Source organism: Dermacentor silvarum, chromosome 4 (assembly GCF_013339745.2).
Source record: "Dermacentor silvarum isolate Dsil-2018 chromosome 4, BIME_Dsil_1.4, whole genome shotgun sequence".
NCBI lineage: Eukaryota > Metazoa > Arthropoda > Arachnida > Ixodida > Ixodidae > Dermacentor > Dermacentor silvarum.
The window spans coordinates 102395604-102420783 of NC_051157.2; the positions used below are offsets into that span (position 1 = coordinate 102395604).

Here is a 25180-nt window from a genome sequence, read left to right on the forward strand (position 1 = left end):
TTGTAGCGTATCTTAACCGTAATGTTTACCGGGAATTACTTGCGTCGAACGCTATGCACGAAGCCGAGTTTTCTGGTAGAAACGCGGCCTCTTGCGTGGGCCAATCTCGGAGGTCATGCACAACCGCGTCAAAAACATCACATCATTTTCAGGTTTCGCTTATTGTTTCGCACTTTGAATATTTCAGTCTGAGAAGATTTAACATAAAAGGCATGTGCTGTCGGTGTTTTGTTTCATGACATTTGTTTGTGGGCTGTCATTCTTTAAATTCCGAGGAATAACTTTGCCAAGAATGTGGGACAAGGTTTGAGCAACTTTAGCGATAGAATGCTGTGGCAATATAACCTGCCTATACCGCATGCCATATAGCAATGCATGGCATATACCTAAATATAAGCGGAAATTTTAGCTCACGGACAACGACGCCCACACGGGATTTTCTGCAACACGGCGCCCTTAACGCTATCGTGTTAGCACATTGTCCTCATAAAGAAAAAAGTTGTCGCAGTTTCACCTGAAAGGCGAAGCATCAATTGCGATAGCAAATTTGTAGAGAGCTATACGGAGTAAGGATAGTAGTTTTATCCGCTGTACAAACTTGGACATGCAGCAGCACCGGCAACACACAGCACTGTTGTCGACGCCGTCGGCGTTTTGCCCGCGTTCGCACAAAATGCGTGCGGCGTTGGTGACTGTTGCCGGAGCCTCTGATATAAATAGGCACTTGGTGCCGCAGCTAAACGTCGCCTCCCTTCCCTCCCCCTCCCCCACGGCCTCTCGCGCGTCGGAAGAAGGCGCGTTTGCTCTACATATATGGTGATTGTAAAGGAGGAAAGAGACGCTTACTTCTGCAGCCCTTAAGCGAGCACGGCACAGAACGCGAGTTTGTTCTCCGCCGTGCGTTCACTCCCCGTGAAAGCGCGCGTCCCTCGCGCCCTTTCACTCGCACATACAGCGTTCGGCGGCGCGCGGCGACGATTTCATCTCCATTGACGTCATACGGAACCTCACGGCGACGGCGACGGCGACGGCAACGGCGACGGCGACGCCGACGGCAGAAATCTGCTTTGGAGTGTCCATATAATTGCTATCGCAATAAAACTGAATGAAAACCGCCGGCAGATCTCACGCCCTGTGGGAATCAATGCTATGCGAAGCAGTGTACGAAGCGCCTACCAAGTTAAAGAAACGACCATGAGAGCACCAAGACGTAGGCGGCTGTTTCATGACCTACATGACACGCATCTCATGATATCCATGTCATGACCTATCATTTAAGTTCCTCATACACTCTTGTCATACTATGCCAATTTTGGTACATACCAAGTTAACAAAACGACCATGAGAGCACCAAGACGTAGGCGGCTGTTTCATGACGTACATGGTTTCATGAGCTACATGATAGAACATAGATCATGTTCTATCCTGTATTATCGACCGAACTGTTTGCTAGGACTACGCGATACCTGAGCACTGTGATCTGTCACAACGCTGTGACAAAAAATAGGACGTCGGAACGTGCGATGCTGTCCTTCTACAAGTGAAACGCATAGCTACACCTACTGTACAGTTGTATATGTGTTTACTCTGGGCGGAGTTTTTCCGTTCAGGCTATAGGTCAGAATCTAGGCTTAGGATACGATACCTTAGTAGACACCGTTTGTTACTCATACAAGAGGACAGTCCATTTGATACTCTAATGACTCTAGAAGAGACACAAATACAGAAAAAAAAAACGAGAAACATATCGAAAAGTAAAGGCCTCGTCTCCGTTTACCCATTTTGACTTTTGCATATAGAGCATAACCACTGACAGGTCATTCATATTCTTACATTCTTTAACTATTGCTTCTCAACCAAACCCTTGCATACTGATATAAATTGCACAGCAGGAAAGGGCGCATAATATTAGTTTTGTCTGAGTCCTAATTATGCAAGTTATTGTTTTCGTTAGTAGATAGATTTTTGCTTATGGACATTACGTATGCATAGGTAATGTATATACTATAAGATATCGGAATACCACTAGCCAGTTACAACTATTACCAACCCTTGTCCCCTTTATTGTTCTTCCAAGTGAAGGTCGCCAAACATTACAACAGGGGGAAAAGCGAATTCGCTTGAGTAATATTTCAGAGGACTTCACCGCCGTAAGCGGATTGATTTGCGAATAACAAACAACACCCAACAGTCTACGGCCGAAAGCGTGAAATGCTTGAATGGAAGCAGTAGTTGGGTTCCGAAAAAAAAAAGAGTAACAGGTATAAAAAAAATCACCATTCCTTTTAATGTATGGATCCTGTTGGCAGAATCATTGAGCATATAATGGTGCGCTGACTTCAAAATTTATGGGGCAAAGGAAAAGAAAATCGAGTCATTGCACGAATAAGCCTATATCGTTGTCAGAACATTTGAGACATCCAGATAGCTTTTTTTTTCATCTTTTTATGAATGAGCGCGGCATTTTCAGCGCCGAGGGTGGGAATTAGACGCTCAAGAGCCAACAACTCTTTTTCGTAACAAGGGTATGTTGCTCACATTGTCTGATATTGCTAAGCCCTATTTTATGTCTGTGAAAACGAGGATACTCGCTAGTAATGGGCGCTACGGCTTTACCGCCAACACACTGTCAAAGTTGAGGTAATGTGAAAGCTCTACTATTTCAAGACGCTATGCAGAGCCACAGATGATACAGAACGTTGTATTTTCATTGCCGTGCGTCAGTTCGATGCCGAACCTGCACGGTTTCCAAAGATTGATTTCAGTTGCAAACGTTACGACACCTTTAGGTGGAATTTCTCGATAAATAAAATAGGTATATATCAAGGCAAGAGATTTTAAAATTGGATTTCACTTAAGGCAGTGCATAGAAACGTGTCATCGGCGGGCATATACTCATCCGTGATCTTTAAAACGAAGCGCTAGACTTCGTGGGTGAAAGGCCTGCTGCAATCAGAATAGGAGGGCAGCGTATATCCTTTCACGTCAATACAAAAACAACGCTCAAAGCCTTTCTAAATGAACGAAATATAGCTTCCTATGAGAGCGTCACTAGTCACATCTAAACCAAGCGATGCTCTATTGTGAGCGGTCGCGTTATTTGGTTTTATTCCTTGACAGCAAACAAAAACGATTAAATAAATAAATAACTAAAATAAATAAATGAAAAATAAACAAATAAGAAAGTAAATAAATAAATAGAGTGTATATGTAGAACAGCTAGTTTACCCGCCGTGGTTGCTCAGGGGCTATGGTGTTGGGCTGCTGAGCACGAGGTCGCCGGATCGAATCCCGGCCACGGCGGCCGCATTTCCATGGGGGCGAAATGCGAAAACACCCGTGTACTTAGATTTAGGTGCACGCTGAAGAACCCCAGGTGGTCCAAATTTCCGGAGACCCCCACTACGGCGTGCCTCATAATCAGATCGTGGTTTTGGCACGTAAAGCCCCATAATTTAATTTTTTTTAGAACAGCTAGAGTGTCGCGCGACAGCTGCACCTTTCGTGCATTTCAGCCTACTGCATTTGTTGCACATAAGGGGAAAGCAAAAGCCATGAAGGCAGCTCCTTAGCGCATGAAGTAGCAACCGCAGAAGCTGCCAACAAGCGGAATATTAAAAACAATCTCGGCACATTCACTTCACTTCCCAGATGCGAAAACTACTGATCTCAACTCAAAGTTTCCTCTGTCATCAGGACGCTTTAGATAAGGGAAAAGAAAAACGTGACACACTGCCTCCGGACCACGCGTATCGACCGTCCACATAAAAACGGCGAGGTGTGCTCTTTGCATGAACTACCTTTTTATACGTGCGAGCGAAGCGACCTAATGGATTTCAGAGGATTTGCTTACTTTTTTAGTTCCGGCGCCCAAAAAGTTGGCTACAAACAATTTCACAGCAGCACGGGGAACTCCATTCGTGTTCATATCACGTGCATTCTAGTAGAGCGTGCTACGTTACCGCTTCCAAAGAAGCACTATTCCGTTGCATTCCCATTCCCGGTAATATACCGCCGAGAAGCGTTCAAAAGCACGACTCGCAATATAAGGCGTCCGAGGCAAATTCTCGCAACGACATCCCAATTACAACGCCGCTTACCCTCGAGCGCCAAGACCGACGTGACTCACTTTAAGAAAGAGTCGCGCGGCGTTTCGCTTGGCTTAAGTCGACGCGGAACCGAATTTTTCGAAAAGGGGACAGCGTTCTTGTGCGAACGCAAGACGTGGTCTCTCCTCCCGCATCCGCGAGTCCCACGCTTTAGTTCCGGCGCCAAATTGAGTCAGTTCTTATTGCTTCCGGCACTTCTACGAACTAAAGCGCATGCAAATCTACACCGATGCAATTCTGCCTGCTATGCGCATTCGTCGTCGCTATAACGCCCCTTCCACAAGCGTTGAGTCGTCAACAAGTTTTCTGTGTGGTGTTCATTTGAGCATATATTATTCTCTTACATTTCTACTTTACTAAGACAAAATGGCGGACAGCAATGCTTTGCGCAGAACAATGAAATTATTTTCTGGCGTTTAGTATTTGAATTCTAGATCAGACCTGAAACCAAGCGCGCCGTAAAAAAAGGCCGCCGCCTCTCCGGTTTCAAATGTTGAGGCGTACAATAACGATCCATTGCTTTTACTATATCTGAGCCTATGTATTGCCTGTCGCGGACTTTCACAAGTATAATATAAATTACCAACTCACCCAATGTCCAGCCCTATTATAATACATCGTCTGTTGAGATGTTCCTTGTAGTATAGTCTCAGTTAAAACATTCATATCAAACCAAAGCACCTCTCCAAATTTCTTTTTATTTTATCTATGATGGTCAATCAAAGGGGGAAAATACTATATCATGGCAGTTGAGTTGAGGCTAGGGAAAATATTTAAAAATTGCAGGCGGGTTAATAAACTTCTAGCTGTTTTGCTACCCTACACTGGGAGAGGGGAAAGCGGAAAGAAAGGGGAAAAGAGAAAGGAAAATGATAACCACTTACGCGTGCGCACTCGCAACACAGTTCACCGGTCATTCGATGCTTACTTGCTCCTGAGCGCAGCAGTCTTTAAAGGTTACAGCGGAATCTCCCTAGTGTGACTTGTTGGATAGTGCATAACCATTATTTCCAGTCTCTCATCTTTCACTCATGCAGCGAATGATTGATTGAGCGGCCGAGTTACGTACACCACGGCTCACTCTGTTGACCATGACGGAAAGTGTTGCAAGTATTGCATTGACCTGTTGCAGTAACCTAATTGTGGAACCTAGTTAGTCGGAATTAATCTTTTTGGGCGAACTTAATGTAATCGTAACTGATCCTAATTACAATCAGTTATCTTAGTTACCCTTAGACAATCCTAAATAGCCCTCACATATTTATTGTTAATCGAACGAAATTAGGCCTAATAATATTAGGTACCTGAAATTATTCTTGATCAAGCTAATTATTATCAATGAATCGCCATTCCGCTTATACAATTGAATCGTAATTAAGACCCTTCATTAGTCCTAAGGAGCCGTATTTATGCTTAAATAATTTCACCGCACTCATTGTTATCAATCTTTTATTAACTTAATTAGTCCTAATATCTCTTCGGTACTCACAGATATAGTCACAATCATAGGTCTGAGTAGTCAGACGAAGTCATGCATACCATGCCTACCGTAGTCATGTAGACCCCATGTACACCTATGGAGCGCATAGTGTCACGCGTTACATGCATAGAGATGGCCGGACGGACGGACAGATTTCCGAGGGAAGTAGCCCTAAAATGCTTACGCATTAAATGTGCAGCAGGGCTCTCGTAGGTTTCTTCGCATATCACGGTTGATTCGATGGTCCCAGTATTCTTTCATGAGTGAACGCTCTGTCGACCAATCGGCTTCTAGAGGCAGGCGAAGTCTGTCGTTCCTCATTAAAGAAGGGAAGCGGCATAAATACAGGTGGTATGATCTCGTCGCCATCACAAAAGTTGCACGAGGCGCTGTGAATTGCGACGATGCTGTAATAGTAGGCTTTTGTATAAAGGCGACGCGCTCAACCAGAAGCGGTACAGAAATGTACAAAGAAATGTACTCGTGGCAGAGCACACGCACTGGAAGAGAAAAAAAAAAAGTCCGCAACTTCGGCGCCCAACTTACAAGAGAGAGCCAATGCAAGCAGCTGGTTTGCATAACACGCAAAAAAGAAGAAATAAAGCCAAGGAACCGCAGCAGTCATTCTCTGTGCCACGGTTAAGTGGTCTCTAGGAAACGGGGCCTGTCAGACCGACTGAAGGCGAGCGCGAGAGGTGGTGCGGGAAAAAATAAAAGGCAGCTCCTCTGCGGCATGCGGCGAGCCTTCTCATTTATTATGCGCATTTTCTCTTCCAAGGAACAGGCGCTCCGCGGCCATATATAGCGAGGGGGCGGGCAGGCAACTATATTCAGATGGGTAAGCAGCTTGAGCTTTCTCACTCCCATTCTGGTTGCCCGTATTCGTGTTGCTGTATACGAGAGCCTTTTTAACAGAACGCATGACCTCGTGTGAATAAACAGTTTCGAGTGGACGGTCCTTGTAGCAGATTTGATCTTATTTTCCTCCGATCAAAAAATAAAAAAAGTACGTGGTACAGTTTTGTTGCAAGTGCTCTTACACAAGTTCAATATGGCTTAACTACGGCGTCCGACGAAAATAAAAATTGACTCGATACGCACTGGCAGTGGAAGTTCCATGACGTGTCCAAGCGCTCGTCTTTAAAATGGCTTTCGTGTAGCTAGTGGCCGGTAAAAGCTTTCCGTCATTCATACGTGTTGGAATTTTTCTGTTTCTTTATGTTTGCCTTACAAATGAGTAATGTAAGCTTGCTGAATTTATGCATCCATTCTATGATAAGAAAAGTGACCTTTTTTAAGGAAGTCGCTTGCGCCTGTATAAACTTCTGTACCTCGCGTTCTGGCCGATGCGACAACAGTGGCTGTGAGGAGCCGATCAAGCACCTCCTCTGTGAGAGTGTGGCAAGAATAGTGCTCGCGACCACGCTCGAAAAACTGGACGGTCGCCCCTTGACAGAGGGAGAAGTCCTAGGAAACTGGTCCAGACGGGTTTCGGCACTCTAAACATTAAATGCTCTACTCAAGTTAAGGACTTGTGAACTGTGCGACCGAATTTGAAAGTTGTAGCGGGTTAGTTCTTGCGTGCATTTTTTATCACTTTATTTTTTGGTGCCATCTAGCACCTTTTATTCACTTTAGTTTTTCCCCTCAGGCCCTTGGCATCCTGGACCATAGGGACGCCACCCTCGTCGGACGATTTTACCGTCTGCTCTACTACTAAGTGGTTCGTTGGGAAAGGGAAAGGTTGGCGCTATCTTCTGCAGCCCTTGAGGGCATTTCTCTAAATTAAGTTTTTTCCTCCTCCTCCTTTTCCCCAGCACAGGGTAGCAGCCGGTGCTTGCAATGGCTAACTTCCCTCGCTTTCCTTCCATTTTTTATATGCGAAGGATTTCTTGGCGAATATTTGGTACTTTGACAGTATCTATCTATCTATCTATCTATCTATCTATCTATCTATCTATCTATCTATCTATCTATCTATCTATCTATCTATCTATCTATCTATCCTATCTATCTATCTATCTATCTATCTATATATCTATCTAGCCGCCTACGTCTTTGTGCTCTCATGATCGTTTCGTTAACTTGGCATGTACCAAAATTGGCATGCTATCACAAGAGTATATGACGAACATAAATGATATTGTAACGTAGATTGAAGACGGAGTCTTGAAAAATAGATGCTTCTCTTTAATGGCGGGTCAGAAGAAGAACGTGAAGCCTACGCGCTTCGTCGTCTTTCACGGCGCCGACCTTTGCGCGCGCCGTCCCGCTGTGCGTGAGCCCCACATCATTGTGTCAATTGCCCCCCGTGCGAAAAGCGACCGTCTCGGTCGCGTCAAAAAGTTCTTTCAGCCATGACAAGAAATGGAATTCCTCAGGTACATCTGGGCGTTCACGTACGCGCATGGTATGGTTTCATGCGTACTACATGAACAACTTCAGCGCGAGGACGACGACGGAGCGAACCGGGGTCGGAACTGCAGGGGACGACTTCGTAAGTTACGTCGCTGAGGCGGCGTCTAACCTTGTAGGGACCGAAATACCGGCGGAGCAACTTTTCCGAGAGTCCACGGCGACGGATGGGCGTCCAGACCCACACGCAGTCGCCGGTATTGTAATGGACGTCGCGGCGACCCTGGTTGTATCGAAGGGTGTCGGTATGCTGTTGGCTCCGGATACGATGCCGAGCAAGCTGGCGGGCTTCTTCGGCTCTTTGTACGAACTCTTCCACGTGTTCGCTGGTCGGGCTATTATCATCCACAGGTAGCATGGCGTCAAGTGTTGACGTGACGTGGCGCCCGTATACAAGTTCGAACGGCGTAAACTGTGTAGTCTCCTGTACAGTAGTGTTATACGCGAAGGTGACATAGGGTAAAATCTCGTCCCACATTTTGTGCTCTACGTCGACATACATGGAGAGCATATCAGCCAGCGTTCTGTTCAGACGTTCCGTTAATCCATTGGTTTGAGGGTCATAGGCAGTGCTCTTGCGGTGAGAGCTATGTGTTAGCTGGAGAACGTCCTGCATAAGTTCGGCTGTAAATGCTGTACCGCGATCCGTGATGAGAGCAGAAGGTGCACCATGTCGCAGGACGATGTGGTGAACGAAGAACTTGGACACTTCATACGAGTTTGCTTGCGGGATAGCTTTGGTTTCGGCGTACCGGGTTAAGTAGTCGGTAGCGACGACTATCCATCTGTTGCGCGAAGAGGTCACTGGGAATAGCCCAAGTAGATCCATTCCTATTTGTTGGAACGGTGCTTGAGGAGGGTCCACAGGGTGGAGAAAGCCAGCCGGTTTAAAGGGCGGTTTCTTGCGGCGCTGACAATCGCGGCAGGTCTTCACGTAGCCGTTGCACAGAAGAAAAAAGCCGGGGCCAGTAATACTTCTGTCGTATCCTTGATAATGTCTTGGCGAATCCCAGGTGTCCCGCGCATGGCTCATCATGGCAGGCTTACAAAATGTCGGCGCAGCGCCCATGGCACGACAAGGAGGTACGTATTTGGACCGCTTCCGCAGTTTTTCCTGTAAGAGACGTTGTTGCGCAAACAGTACGATGATAAGCCGCGCACGAGCGAGCGAGGTAAAACCGTGTCAACTCCTTGAAGGTGCTCGATCAGCGGCAGCAGCTCAGGGTCAGCGCACTGGTGCTCAGCCATCTTTACGGCGTCGACAACGCCGACAAATGGCAAGTCATAGTCAGGGTCCGACTGATGTCGTAGGGAGCGGTGCGCGGGACAAACAGTCAGCGTCAGCTGTGCTTCCTTCAGACATCGGTAGACAACGGTAACGTCAGTACTCTTGTAAGCGCAGGCTTCAGCGGGCTAGTCTGCCTGAAGGATCCTTGAGGTTGGCGAGCCAGCACAGGGCGTGGTGATCACTGACAGCCTTAAAGGGTCTACCGTACAAGTAGGGTCGGAATTTACTAATTGCCCACACAACCGCTAAGCATTCTTTTTCAGTGGTTGAGTAGTTTTTCTCAGCCTTGGTGAGACTGCGGCTTGCATAAGCAATAGTACGTTCCGCACCATCTTGCCACTGCACAAGAACTGCGCCGAGACCCGCATTGCTGGCGTCAGTATGGATTTCTGTGTCTGCGTCTTCGTCGAAATGAGCAAGTATTGGGGCAGCTTGCAAACGCTGGCGCAATTCATTGAACGACTGCTGGTGCTCGTCCGCCCAAATGAAAGGCACATCGTCGCGTGTAAGCCGTGTGAGAGGCTCAGCAATTCTCGAGAATCCCTCGACAAAGCGTCTATAATAGGCGCACAAACCAAGGAAGCGTTGGACAGCCTTCTTGTCTGTGGGTGGTGAAAACTCGGCGACGGCAGCTAACTTGTCGGGGTCTGGTCGGACGCCTTTAGGACCAACGACATGGCCAAGAAATTTGAGCTCTTGGAACCCAAAGTAGCATTTTTCGGGCTTGATGGTGAGGTCGGCAGTACGGATCGCAGCGAGGACGCTCTCGAGTCGTGCGAGGTGCTCGTCAAACGTGCTCGAGAACACGACGACGTCGTCCAAGTATACGAGGCAGCTTTGCCATTTCAGTTCAGCAAGCACGGTATCCATCATCCGCTGAAAGGTGGCAGGTGCGGAACAGAGACCAAAGGGGAGAACTTTGAACTCATAAAGGCCGTCAGGTGTAACAAACGCTGTTTTTTCACGATCCTGTTCATCAACTTCGATTTGCCAATATCCGATTTAAGATCCAACGAAGAAAAGAACTTGGCATGTTGTAGACGATCCAATGCGTCGTCGATGCGTGGCAGTGGATAAACATCGCGCTTGGTGACACGGTTCAACTTTCTGTAACCTACACAGAAGCGTAATGTGTTGTCTTTCTTTCTGACTCACACTACAGGGGAGGCCCACGGGCTTGTGGACGGCTGGATCACGTCGTCTTGGAGCATCTCTTTCACCTGCTGCTTGATCGCTTCCCTTTCCACTGGAGACACTCTGTAAGGATGCTGGCGAACAGGACGTGCGGATTCATCCGTAATATAGCAGTGCTTTGTGATGGACGTACGCCGTACTTTGGACGACGTTGAAAAACAGTCGGCAAACTCGTTCACGAGACTCAGTAGTCGGCCTTTCTGATGATTTGGCAGCGTAGCGTTAACGTGAATCCGTTTTTTTAGGCTGGGTAACTCAGATTGCTGAGACGATGCGATTTCCAATGTGCCAATGTCAGTAACATGAATGATTTCTCGAAGAAATGCGATTGTCGTTCCTCGTGGTACATGCCGATACTCGCTGCTAAAGTTTGTTAGCAAAACGACTGAACATTTGTTTTGCACCTCAAGAAGTCCTCTGGCTATGCAAATGTGGCGCTCAAGAAGCAGGGGGATGTTTGCCTCAGCAATTCCTTCGGCGACGTCCTCCATGTCGCATCGGACAAGGGTAAGCACACTGCTCTTGGGTGGCAACGTGACGTGATCGTCGGCAACGCGTAGCGCGATGTCACGGTCGTTGTCATTACTGTGCGCTATGGCTTGCGTAGTAGCGAAACTGACTCTAGACTCTTGCAGGTCGATGATAGCGCCGTTCGCCTGAAGGAAATCCATGCCGAGTATAAGGCCCTTTGAACATTCAGGAAGAATGACGAAGTCGCCGATGTACGGGAAGCCTCGAATGTTGACTCGTGCCGTGCACCGGCCCATTGGGGTTAAGAGGTGCCCTCCCGCAGTACGAATCTGAGTTCCGGCCCATTGCGTCAAAACTTTGTTCAGCATACGTGCGAGATTCTGGCTGATGACAGACGTGTCCACACCCGTGTCGATTAACGCCGTGACTTCGTGGTCATCTATGGTAACTGGTACGTCGCAAGATACTGACACCGAACTGCACCGATTTCTCTGCGTCTCAATTGCGTCATATCGCGGTCGTCGTAGTGGAGGATCTTCAGCGTTCGCAACGTCAGCGACCTCACCTCCGCAGGTCGCTGGACTCAGTTTTCCCGGGAAGCAGGGCTGGGTGAGCGACGCCTTGTTGCGCTCGGCGTGAAGAGGGGGCTGGAAGACCTGTTTCGGGCGGGTGACGGTGACCGGGTGCCATGGAATCGTGGGGCAAACGAGGTCCTGGCGTGCGCGAGGTAGGCTTCAATCTCTAGGGGGCGTTCGCCATTTCGTGGGCACGGGGCGTTCAGTGACAATCCACAGAGCCCAGCTCGGCGGTAAGGACATGCCCTGTAGAGGTGGTCGGCTTCACCGCCATGAAAACACAAGGGCCTCCGGTCTACAGTGCGCCATACGTCGCTCTTGCGGGGTCGTCGCGCTTCAGCCATGAATGGCGTGCGGCGAGGCCTGAAGTCGCCAGTTGCTTGTTCCACGGCGCGCACACCATGGAAGTCCGGCACGTCGCTCACACCGTGAAAAGTCGGCGACAACGAACTTCGCGCAACTTCCGCATACGACATGCGAGGCTGTGGCTGCCGTATCTCGGGCTGTGGTGTCTCGCTTCGCTTTGGGACTTGGACTGCCTGCCTGATTTCCTCTCGGATGACCTCAGCCAGAGCAAGTCGCGGTACCGATGCCGGAGCCACCTGAAGATTCTGGAGCTCTTCTCGAACAACAAGCCTAATGAGCTCCCGCAAGGCGTCGGTATTGTCAACAGGTATAGTGAGATGGTCACGTGATAGGGTCGACACGTCGCGGTTGTACTGCCTTGTTCGCTGCTGCAGTGCCTTTTCCATTGATATGGCTTCCGCGAGAAACTCTGCAACGGTCCTTGGTGGGTAGCGTATCAGGCCTCCGAATAGCTCTTGCTTGACACCACGCATTAAGTTCCTGAGCTTCTTTTCTTCCGGCATGGACGGATCCGCGCGTCGGAAAAGTCGGCACATATCCTCGACAAACATTGCGACGCTTTCGTTCGGCCGCTGTACTCTCGCCTGAATTGCAGATTCAGCTCGCTCCTTGCGATCGAGGCTGGCATATGTGCTGATTAGCTGCCGTCGGAATTCGTCCCATGTTGATAGGGCCACCTCACGGTTCTCAAACCATGTCCGCGCATAGTCCTCGAGGGCAAAGTAGGCGTTGCGTAGCTTGCGCTCCGGAGTCCAGCCGTTGAATTCTGCGACACGCTCAAAGTGATCGAGCCAGTCCTCAACATCCTCGAAGGTGTCCCCATGGAAGGATTTGGGGATTAGCGGCTGATTAAGCACGACCTCGGTCGGTGCAGTTGAGGAAGAAGACGGAACTGATGTACTCATCGTTCTGACTCGGTTGGGTAGAGGCTCGTGCTCCGGTGGCAGTCCTTGAAGTCGACGGCTTGTCCGTACGTGAACAGGAGTCAGCTCGACCGGACTCCGTACTGGGCTTGTAGGCGGGGTTCGATCTGGGATTGGTAGCATGTACCCAGCACCTCCACCAGAAAAATGTAACGTAGATCGAAGACGGAGTCTTGAAAACTGGATGCTTCTCTTTAATGGCGGGCCAGAAGAAGAACGTGTAGCCTACGCGCTTCGTCGTCTTTCACGGCGCCGACCTTTGCGCGCGCCGTCCCGCTGTGCGTGAGCCCCACATCATTGTGTCAATGTGTCATGGCATGCGTGTCATGTGGGTCATAAAACAGCCGCCTACGTCTTGGTGCTCTCATGGTTGTTTCGTTAAATTGGTAGGTACCAAAATTGACATAGTATGACAGGAGTGTATGACGAACATACGTGATAGGTCATGACATAAATGTCATAACATGCGTGTCATGTAGGTCATGACAATGACCCAGCGAAAAAGATAACAGTCAAAAACCACTGGAATGGGTTCGGACGTGGGCATTAAGTGAAGGAAACACTAAAGGATGTTGATAGAATTCATAGTCATGAGCATGACTCTGCAGAAATGACAATGACTCAGCGAAAAAAATATTAACACTCAAAAACCAGTGGAATGGGTTCGGACGGGGACACTAAGTGACGGAAAACGCTAAACGTTGATCCGGGCACCAACAGCCATAACCGTTGGACAAATAAAGTTTATTCCTATCCTATACTAAACGTTGATGGTCGAAGTCATAGTCATGAGCATGAATATGGCTTTCGCCTTAAGGTCTCAGGTGTAGTTAAACGGACTCTTGAGGACTCATGACATGAATGTCATGAAATGCGTGTCATGAAAGAGCCACCAACGTCTTGGTACTCTCATGGTAGTTTCGTTAACTTGCTTCGCATAACATCGATTCCCACAGGGCGTAGGATCTGCCGTCATTTTTAAAGGTATCTGTAGTCATGTTATAATACCGTACACACGAATAGCGCTCTGGCGGCATAATGATGATGATATTAGTTATGATCAGCGCCATCGCTCGATCGTATACTTAAGTTCACAAAGCAACCGCTGCACTAGGTAATGGAGAAGTGCAGCAGGAAACTGCTTCGGATCCAATTGCTTAAGGACAACACTTCTTGGAAGCCACAAGAAGGAACCCCTTCACCTGTTCTAAGTAATATTCGATATTTCGATCAATGTTTTCCTTAGCGCTTGCGACAAGTGTTAAGCTTAAATATCATTCATACCAAGTTCATTATTAAGCGTGTTTCTTTTTACTTAATCATGATTGAGTTCCTGTTGGAGGCAACATATGTAAAATACTAGAATAATATTGTGAACAGTGCTTCGTTTCCGGAAAGTGTGGACACCCTCCTTTTTTTTCGTTCTCCCCGTGGCCGCTGTGCTTACTAATTGGTGTGGCAGCCCTCGCTTAACCTATGCAAATAAAAATGCGACGCTTTGGCCCTGACTCGATAATATAAAAAAAAATTCGGCATAACCTATTTCACGATGAGTGTCAAACCAAATGCGATCAGCATTGGAGCAATGCAGCGACACACCGTTTTGTGTATGCATCCGGGTTCCTCCCTCGCACTTCCCACCGAACACGCTGCGCCATCTATCGGTGCCGCCGCGAAGTGCGGGCGTAGTGCGCCTGCGTATAAGGATAAGACTGTTTTAATAATATGACTGGGGTTCGATGGCGCCCAGTACGGTATACATTTTGAATAATTATTTTTGTCATTGAAAAGCGACACGTGGCCAGTGCCACATGGCATGTGAAACATGTCAGCGTCAGAGGGGTTCCTTGAACAGCGGCGCATACCCATTTGCACGTACTCAGGCGCGCAAGTTGGCGTGAAAGAGTTTAATTGAAGCACTGTGTACGGCACTAAGTATGAGCCGCTCGGCTTCCTCAGCACGGCAGTTCTATGCGGTACCCATTAGACCAAAGGATATCCATTAACCTAAGTTGGCTGGAAGACGGCTAGATAGACAGACAGATAGTCTCCTTAAAGTGCGTGAAGTTCCCTAAGAATGCTAAACGCATAAAAACTTACTACTCTGATAGCCTTAGTGAAAGTAGTTTACGGCGTCGGGTTTCCTGTTGGAGCCTAATGTTTTCTTTTGTTTTTGTTTTTTCTGAGGGAGAGAGGAGGGGGGAATACTGGACTCCAATTGACGTTCGCTGCACCAGAGCGATGCCAAGCAAACTTTCTCCTCCTCCTTAATTTTCTTTGATGGTTCTGTTTATGTGCTATTGCTAAAATTGATGTTTTGCTTGAGTAGCTTAACTACGCCGATAAGAATATGCTACTGTCCGCCCGTGTTTTCAAAAGCCGATAGCAGTTATTAAGACGGAAGCCAAACGAAAATTAGCCATCATTTTTTCTTTAATGTGGCAGAATTCGCTCACTTGCTGGCCAGCGCGTTTGCAACTGTAAGTTGAGTGGGCTTCATGACTTGAGCTTTGTGCGGATGGCTGGCATTCATATAATGTCTGAGCATGTATTGCCTGGTGTTTACTAATTAATACGGCAGTAATATAGGTATGATGAAAAAAAATGTAAAGGAACCGGGAAAAAAAGGACTACAGCTAGCGCCCAGTAGATTTCTTTCAAATTGGTTATTCACAAGAAAATAGGGCTTTCAGAATAATGAAACATTGACCACTACATTCACAAAGCGGATGGCTGTCCAGATTGTCGAGTGCAGATTACGGCAGGCTCGGCTATGGACTGAAAATGTCGAACGAGCAGCGTGTATATGCATGCAACTCACTTGTGAGAGATGAAGCGAAAAATGGGGTATAGCAATGCTACTAGGAAAACCGATAAGCAAAACCACTTCACTGTGTATAATGCCCAGGTACGACACCACCTAAGTGCCTGGCGTATAGACTATAAGTGACATGAGACTGGCCACACATCACGGTTTCACCCGTCGGCTTTAGACACAGCGTCCATGCATATGAAATGCTGTTGAAATCAATTTATGAAAATTCGTGAGCCCCTGCTGGAGCATAGTTACACGGCACGTAGACGTCTAGAACGATACTTATTAGTCGATTTGGGGTGACATTTATCAGGGATACATAACTTGCTTTTGCATTCAAACTGTAATTTTTTTCTTGCTCGTGGCTCGTTCATTACAAATGGGTAGTTGGCAATAATAAAGACGACTATCACATGTCACACTTAAGACATAAAAGTTTCGCATGTGGCCATGTGTTTACGGAATGAACGCATACTCTACAAAAATGCATGTAAACATGACATTAGCTAAACCTAACTGAACAAGCATCCCACGTGTATAAAGGTTAACTAAGTTAAGAATGGAATTCCATGCCATTCTTGCAATAAAATCAATATTATACACACGATTCACCCATACGCACCTTCATTCATTGCAGCCCACTTACGGCTGTTTGAAAGTTTGGAGCTGTCCTTCCCTCCCAATAACAGAAAGCAGAGTTGAAATACATTTTCGATTTGATGCGGAGAATTTGGACTCGTCGTCTTCTTTTTTTTTTTTTTTGCACGAACACAGCCCAAATCTTATGGATAGTTTCCGGGTCATCTCACACGAACTCCCACACAATGAACACGAATAGCTCAAGCTAAAGCACAAGAAACAATGGAGGCTTTAAGGGCCGGCGCGTAGAGAACCGAATAACAAATGGAAGGAAAAGACAAAACGTTTTACGGCACGCGTATGTCTGCTTCCGCTGCTTGCGAGCCTGGCGTAGCGTGCGGAATAAAGTAAGTCGCACAATTGATTGCAATATACCCGTCAGACAGGATCACCAAAAACGAAAGGCGCCTTCAATCGAGCGAGTGTCATTCTGCCGTCCTAGAAGCAGCGCAGCGTAAAGTTCCCGATCCATTCTTTGCGGCCCATAAAGAGAGACGGCAGAACAGGAAAAACGAGAACGTTCGTACATATGCAGAGAAACAGGACAATCTGAAACAAGTCACGCGGCCAAACGATGCATGGTCATGAATCTTTTTCTATCCTTACGAGGAATGACTTTTCTCCCACTGCTGATCTGTGTGCCTTCCGGTTTAGGTTTATTCGTGAAACGTAGGGTCATGCATACATTTCCTCGCTTGATTTTTTTAAAGCAGGTCCGGAGAACGTATTTTACTTCGTTTGTGTACGAGTGCTCATTATATTCAATACCTTGCTTTTTTCCACGATAAGATGGTATCACTGCAAGGATAAGAAATATTGAACAGGCGGCGCTGTTTAAACGTGAGCGCGGTTCTCAGGACTTCCATAGCCGGCCCTCTCTTTAACTAGTTCGTAACGTCAGCCTAATGGTGACATTGTCATCACAACATGTGATGCTGAATCGCGAAAGATATAAACATTCCTGGCGCTTTGGTTATAAACGTTGGATTACCATGGATTACTATTTTTTGCTAATTTTGATCGGCATAACGTAACGATAACACTCAAATGTTTTTCGACCGCACTTCATCCGTGAATCGATAAGCCAGTTTTGAGCAATGCATGAGGAGGAAGGAATAGAATGCAGCATAAGTAATAATTTCACGATAGCGGCCCTAGGTTCTTTTTTTTACGCTAGTCGATTGGCGATCCATACTTCTACTTTCGGCAGAAAAACGCTCAAGAGCTCCGTGGCTTCTCGCTGGTTAAAAAACCGCCCGCTGGCTCAATGAGTTTAGCACATTGCGTAATTACTATGAAAAAAGGTCAACATTTGACGACATACGAATTCACATGGGTGCCGTTTGTCAGCGAAACAGAACTACTTGCTTTCAGTATATGAGGACAATATATGAGAACATGCAACAGCTGGAGCTACATGATTGTGCCGTCTTTGAACTTATATGCATCAAAGGCAGTTGCGATGATTGTTTTGCAAGTAAACATGCATGGCTAATTACTTATGTGCACACGCTTACTTTGTTCTCATTTGAGGCCCGTCGCTTTAGTGCTTGACATTCTCTGTGCTGACACACTATCAAGTTTCAGCTTCAAACTGTATAGTCGTCATAGCCTGGTTCCTATATAAAAAGGCACGTTGTGTGCTTTAGCAGCTATCATATTGACGATACGTCGTCACACCAGAAATTATAGACGACTACGTATATCATTAGCATGAGTGTCTGAAGTGGAGCAAAGAATAGCAGGGGACTTTGGCAATGGCAATTGTTGCATTGTAACAGTCTTAACCCCTGTTGATACTTGACGTCAACATAGGTACTAATATCGAGAAAATATTTTCAATGTTTCCTGCCTGTTCTTCCGTACGAACAGATCAAACGCCAGGTTAGCCCAACTGCATCCACTGCCCAATGAAAAAAAAAGTGTTGTAGCCAGCGCCATCCCTGCTGCATTTCTCACGCAACATTCGTCCCTCATTTGAACATTGTTGGGGCCTCTACACAACAGAAAACCGCCACAGAAAAACCCGAGAGCAAACTGTGAGGAAAAATCTATTAAACAATAAAAATAACGTAGATGAAAGCTCCAGATCAAACATTCTTTCACCCCGGGTTCTATTTTCCATTTTGCAACCTTCACCAAAACGATATATCGCAAATGATGCCTGCAAGACGTTACACACAGACACATTCGTTCTAGCAAACATCTCTGAAGAGACGACGTGACATTTGTCTCGGGCGTATACGTGACTATTGACCAATGACAGCAGACGACAGGATGGAACGTTTTCTGGAACGGACCAACGGTCACGACCCATCATAAGCGTGTAAGAAGAGGGCTGGTGTGGTTGCAACAGTGCCAGAGGAATCGAAAATCAGTCATCGTTTGTGTTATTCAATGAAGCTTTCTTTGCTAATATTTTACCTTGTCTGCCTTCCAGAAACTTTCCTCTTACTTTTCGGCAACTTTGCTCTTGCTGTTGTCGATTCGGCGGTCGGTGCCTACTGATGTAGACGAGTTCGCGATGCCTTTCTTATATGCAATATTTTCAGCTGTCCATTGATGTTTCCTCTGCGGCACTAGCATTGCTTTCAAGGAGATATAACAGTTTAACGTTGTGGGATAAATTATCTGTCACCTATAAAGCAGGTCATTTCTGTCTGCTTAATCCCCACTTCATTTTGAACGTTCCTTTTTGTCGCCTTGCTCATGAATTTGTTGTCCGATATTCTTTACGTTACGGCTGCCGCCGTCTAGGTTTCTGTCCTGGAAATAAAATGCGAATGTAGTAGACAAAGGCACAATCACCGCTCCCACGATGTCTCACAGTATGGAGAAAGGAGAAAGCGGCCTCAAGTACTGCAAATATCATTTTCGAGGCTAAATCTAACCAAGTCATATGAAATAAACATCACATACCAGGCATATTATCACTGTATTTAAATATTCTTCGACACTCTGTTGATACTCTTGCAGAGCTGACACGAATGCATACCTATTTTAAGGCAGCATGCCTGAATAATTTCCGAGGCACTGCATTTACTTCGGCTAGTCCGGTCAGACACCTGACAGTCAGTTAAAGCGTGAAATAACTCCTGTAGCTTCTGGCTCACGAAGATGTCTGCTGTGTTTTAACCCTTTAAGACGCTGTGTACACAATTGTGTTCGTCAGGTCAGTTCGTCAACAGCAAAATGATTGATGAAAGTAATGGTATTTAAAATGTTTCGCATGCATCTTGAAACTATTCTAATTGCAATCGTGTTGCAAGTTTGAATAACAGGCTCACATTGTTTTAGTAAGACCAGCGGGAAATTAGAGGATTGTGTCTACTCGTACTTGCTCGGTGCCAGTGTGTCATTGTATGTAGTGGGTCCTTTCATGGTTTTTCAGTGTTGCACCAGGCATAATTTTCAAGTTACTGGATAGGTGCTTTTCAAGCCTGCTAGACATGAAATAGTTGATGTTCTCGCATGTATTGTGCTGTAGTGAGTTTTCGCATGGAGTTCATATTCTGTAAACATGACAAAACTCACTACAGAATTGAATATTCTTAATCTATTCTGCAGCTGTATGCTTTTTATGATATTGAATATGCAATAATGCGGTGAAAGTAACCTTTCAATCAACAGAATTCATTGGCGTCTGAAAGGGTTAAGTTAATACCATTTTATGGTATCCGCTTTGCGTGCAAGAAAGGCCCAATGACGTTTGAGCGTTGTTGTCGCAGAAAAATGTTGGTGATTGCTACTCTATTCTGTCTCATCTGTACCCTAACTTTATAATGAATAGTGGTAGACTCGTTTTCAAGCTAGGTATAAAGTGCGTTACACTCAGTCGCAAAATATTTGTATGACGCTCACCTTATTTTCAAAGCGAAGCTTTCTTGACGAGTTCGAGGTGCTTCTTCCTACATAGCTGGCCTCTAACGCCGAACGCGTTAAACGGGATGGCGCCATTTAGGAACGGGCAACGAAGTAGTTTACCGTTTCAAGCTTAGAGTTTCGTACCGCAATTACTAGACGAAACTGTGAAGCTAGTGTCAACGGAAGCTGCAAGCAGGGCGGTTCAGCCGGTATAAGAATGAAGGTTAGCCCATGGATTTGCCTAATTAAAGTTCGTCCCTTTGGCTTCAAGCGGTACTGTGACTTTGCAAACTCATGATTTTCCAGAAAGTACGGCGTTGGATATAATTTAATAAGCATTGTTAAAATTGCCCAACGGCACTATTCCAACACAGGACATCAAGCACACATGCTTGATATTGAAACCAGCACAGCCCGATCGCATACGTCGACAAGTGTCATTTAAAAGCCTTTTGCCCGGGTAAGTTGAGACGCTTGGAACGTTTCGATCCGAAACTGCACTAGAAGAAACCGACGCATCAGAAGCACCACGAGTGCAGCACGACACTAATGATCACCATTGGCAATTTTAACTAATAATACAGGTCCTCGTCCTTTTGGTCCTTTACAGCCCATTCCTTGTCCGTCCCGACCGTTTGACCGCGTCGGCATCGATCTCTACGGCCCTCTACCGTGCACATCAGCTGGCAATCGGTGGATTATTGTCGCTGTCGATCACCTCACCCGCTATGCAGAAACTGCGGCACTGCAAACAGCGACAGCCCACGACATTTCGTCCTTCCTACTGCATCACTTCATACTGCGTCATGGGGCACCGCGGGAACTTCTTAGTGACAGAGGGCGTGCGTTTCTTTCTGAAGTTCTTAACGCCCTTCTGACCGCGTCCCATACCGTCCATCGCACCAGTACAGCTTATCATCCGCAAACGAACGGCATAACAGAACGGTTTAATCGTACTTTGGGCGACATGCTATCCATGTGCATGGCATCGGATCATACCAACTGGGACCTCGTTTTGCCATATGTTACGTACGCCTATAATACCGCTTCACAGGCCACAACGGGATTTTCGCCGTTCTTTCTCGTATATGGCCGTGAACCTACATGTACGCTAGACACCATTCTCCCCTACCGGCCTGACCCATCAGAGGGCACGCCTCTGTCTGAAGCCTCCAAGTATGCCGAGAAATGCCGTCAGCTGGCCCGTTCGTTCACGGCGGAAGACCAGAGTCTCCAAAAATTCCGTCGCGATGATGACCGACCTCCCTGCACCTACCAGCCGGACTCCCTAGTCTGGCTGTGGATACCTTCAAGCACCCCTGGTCTATGCTCTAAACTCCTCGCTCAATACCACGGTCCCTACCGAACCGACGCATCAGAAGCACCACGAGTGCAGCACGACACTAATGATCACCATTGGCAATTTTAACTATAATACAGGTGTATATATATATATATATATATATATATATATATTAGGAACTAGCTGAATGGAAGTATGTGTATACAATGTCCAGCAGCCTGTCTATAATTCACTGCGAATAAACAAATTTCTTCGATGCTGGTCTTTACTGCTATATCTATACATCGAAAAGCACACTGTATGTTCACACACACACACACACACACACACATGGTTATTGATCCAAACACACCAAGAATGCTTCGCTTTCAATAGATATCCACTGGAGTTGAGTCGGCCCGCTTTTGTTTCTATGTCGTCATCGAAGGATCCAGCAGTGTAGTACTGCAGGAACTGACCACGTTATTATTGGGCAGTTAACATTGGAAAAAATATAAGCAAGAATCCACAGGTGAGAATTCAAATACCAAACTCGGTTCGAAAGTGTACACACCTTGAAAACTCCATGATAAAATTGTGGAGCGTGCATTCTGGTATAGACGATTTCCGCTCAGCAGTTGTAAATCTGAGGCGTAATTATCGCCAGACGAAAGATAACAACCTATGCCCTGAGCGAAATGCATTCCTTCCATCTGTTTCAGCTATGAACAATTTTAACGTGATTAGTTAGAACTACCAGGTAAACGAAAGTAAAGTTACTTTCCAGCCAGGGAAGAGCGTGCTCCACCGCGCTTGGTGTTGTTGTATTAAGCCATTTTTAATGACAGTTTCGCGCAGAGAGACTTCGCTGATAAGACAAGACACCCATTCACAACTAGTAACTACTTCCAATATTTTATTAGGTTCATGCTTGTTCTTCAGTTTTCACGCCAGATTACCTTCACAATTTATGCAGCTTGCTGTCTCTCGGTTCTTTGTTGCCGCGAAACGCTCATGAACAGTACCATCTTGATTTTTTTACTCCAATAAGACTTTACCATATTGTATCTCGTAAAAAAAGCAACATCATGCAGTAAAAATAACTTTGCGGGAAATCATGACTTATAACAGTATATTCAATTTGGCTTGTTTCTTGCAGTACATGAACTTACGCTATAGGCTGTGCAAAAGGTATAATGTCTGAGCAACAATTCTGGCACTAGCTCCTCTATTAGAACTATATACTATCCAAAATCTTTTACGCTGTTTGCATTTGAGCTAGCGCTTTCCATCAAAGGCTAAAATGCATCCCTCCCGTGACCAAACTAGGCGTAACACAGTACCTCTATTTCATGACACATTGCAGGGTGCATCTATATCATCTCTCGCATAGCGCGTAACTGGACAAAGTGAGAAAATGTTTGTCAAAAAATATGAATAGTGAGTGAGTGAGTGAAATAACGTTATTGAGGTCCAGAGAAGACGCAGGGCACACCCCGCGCCACCCGGCTAGTCCCACGTAGTTGAGTAGTTTCACTATTTTTTTTTACCAGCCTTAAATGAAAAAAAGCATAGAAGCAATTAGCGCAACTTTTGTACGTCTTCGAAGTGCCCTTCACATATTGCGTAATCTCTTGTTGGTAAATGGTTGAAAACGTGACTTTTGTGTAAATTCAGTTTCACACCTTAATAATATGCGCATTTTCAAAAAGTAAAGTAGAGGCCGCAATATCAGAACCGCCAGTGTATAACGTTTTCTCTTCTAATAGTTGAATTTTTTGTTCATTCGCAATTGAATTAGGTACGTTACATTTTCTTTGTTTTATTTGATCATCTTTCTGCGGTTGTATTCCGTGCGAAATAATTTCTTATATGCACTAAACAGAGGAAGCCTATAGGCAGAGTCGTTGTGGTAGAGAAAACGATTTCTTCGGAGAAAAACGTGTCGATTAGAGTTTTCCGTATATGCGATATCACATTCAATGTATTTGAAGCATTACTCTTAAGCGAAGGCTTCCAAGAAATTCTAAATTACACGGGGAGTGATTGATAATTTGATCGAACGACATTGTGATTCTTCAAGACCATAGACAGGCTTTCAGCTTCAAATTTCATGTAGCTCTGTCTATGGGTCTGCACTCGGCTTTAGAGGTCATGGTCAGGTGAACCTGGTGATGTGAGCCTGTCTGCTTGTTTGCTCATGGCGAATTATCTAACTGCGACAACCCTTAATTTAACATTCTACCCCCAATAAAGGCTGTATTTCCAAGCATTGGTACTGCACCATGACGAGGGGTTTGTTCACGTACGAACACATTCTTAGACGTAGAGATTTCACGTACTGTCCCGGAATTACGAATATTCCGACGGCATCATCATTAGCAATAGCGGTGACCAGTAAAAGATGCCGCATTTTTGCCCAAAAGGCGGAGCATTGATTCCGATAGCAAGTTATTAGAGAGCTATACAAACAACGAATAATAGTTCGAATCGGCCGTATAAAGTCGTAAACAATCGTTTACTAACTAAATCAGCAGGCACCATGTCACAGACGCGCAGGCAAACATGAACACGTCTCATACGATGGCCGCGGACACTCGCTGCGATAACGCTGACGTGAGGAAGGGCGGCAGCAACAGCGCTAGAATCGCCCTTCGTACTTCCTCTCGCTTCAACGGGAAATAAGCAGCGAGAACCCAGCGCACACGAAGCCTACAGTCCTAGTCGCGGCAAGACTCTACACCAATCACTAATGACGTTTAAGATAGGGCACGCTCAGCCGCACTCAGCCGTACTCAGTCGCGCCATACGTAACCCCTGCCGAAGTGGAACGACCCCTCCTGTCCGTCTGCTGCCTTGAGCACGATGGAACACGGCGCACTTCCTCCCCGCCTTCCTTCCTTGCGCGCGCGAGATCGAGCCACCATCCTTCTCGGCACACACTCGCATGCTTCAAATTCGCACCCACAGCATACGGCACGCGGCCACGATCTTATCGCACTTCCACTTTATATGGAACGTCACGGAGAAGCCGACGAAGACGTCGACTATGGCGGAAATTCACCTTGAATGTCCATATCATTGCTATCGCAATAACATAGCATAAGAAACTCCCCTCAGTTCAGTAAGTCGGCGCCCAGACTGCAGCTGTAGAAAAACGCCTTCATTGGGCCGTTCTACACAGAAGAAAAAATTGCCGCAAGAATGCTGCGCGATGAAGAAAAAAAAAAGAAAACAAAGGAAAAGAAGAATATGTTAAACGAACAACCTCATAGCAACGCGTTCAAGGAAGGCAAGAGGCCACCGTCACAGGGCCTCTCTGTTCCTAGTCCTAATCACATATAGAGAGCTGGAAAGTTCAAAGACGACCTTACCTTCTATTTTTCTTATTTCGAGAAACTACAAAAGAAGACAGTGACCGTAAGAATTACATGCCTGAAAGAGCGCTGGAAAATGAGAAAAACAGCAGAGAAGGGAAAAGAAAGTTGTGAGTTGTCCAAGAAAGAGAAGAAACAGCACACCCTGGCTTGGAGAGAGAGAGCCCCGAGGAGAAAGAACAGTTCATAAGACACAAAGGACCCCCGCTGTTGCTACTATCAGTGGATGCGTTGTCCGGAAAGAAACGAATCATAGTGGTGATAATGAAAGGGTGTTCGGTTCTGGTGACCGCCAGCATAGAATGAATACCACAGGCAGATGAGCTTGCAGGGGGGGGGGGGGGGGGGCTTGAGCGTTCGAGACAGATTGAATAACACAGGA

At 46.3% G+C, this 25180-nt stretch overlaps 1 protein-coding gene across 1 annotated transcript in view; it reads right to left on the reverse strand.

Moving 5' to 3' along the window:
• LOC119448799 (Down syndrome cell adhesion molecule-like protein Dscam2) overlaps positions 1-25180 on the reverse strand; it is a 117351-nt gene that overhangs the window by 69340 nt on the left and 22831 nt on the right. The gene's annotated exons all lie outside the window — the stretch shown is intronic.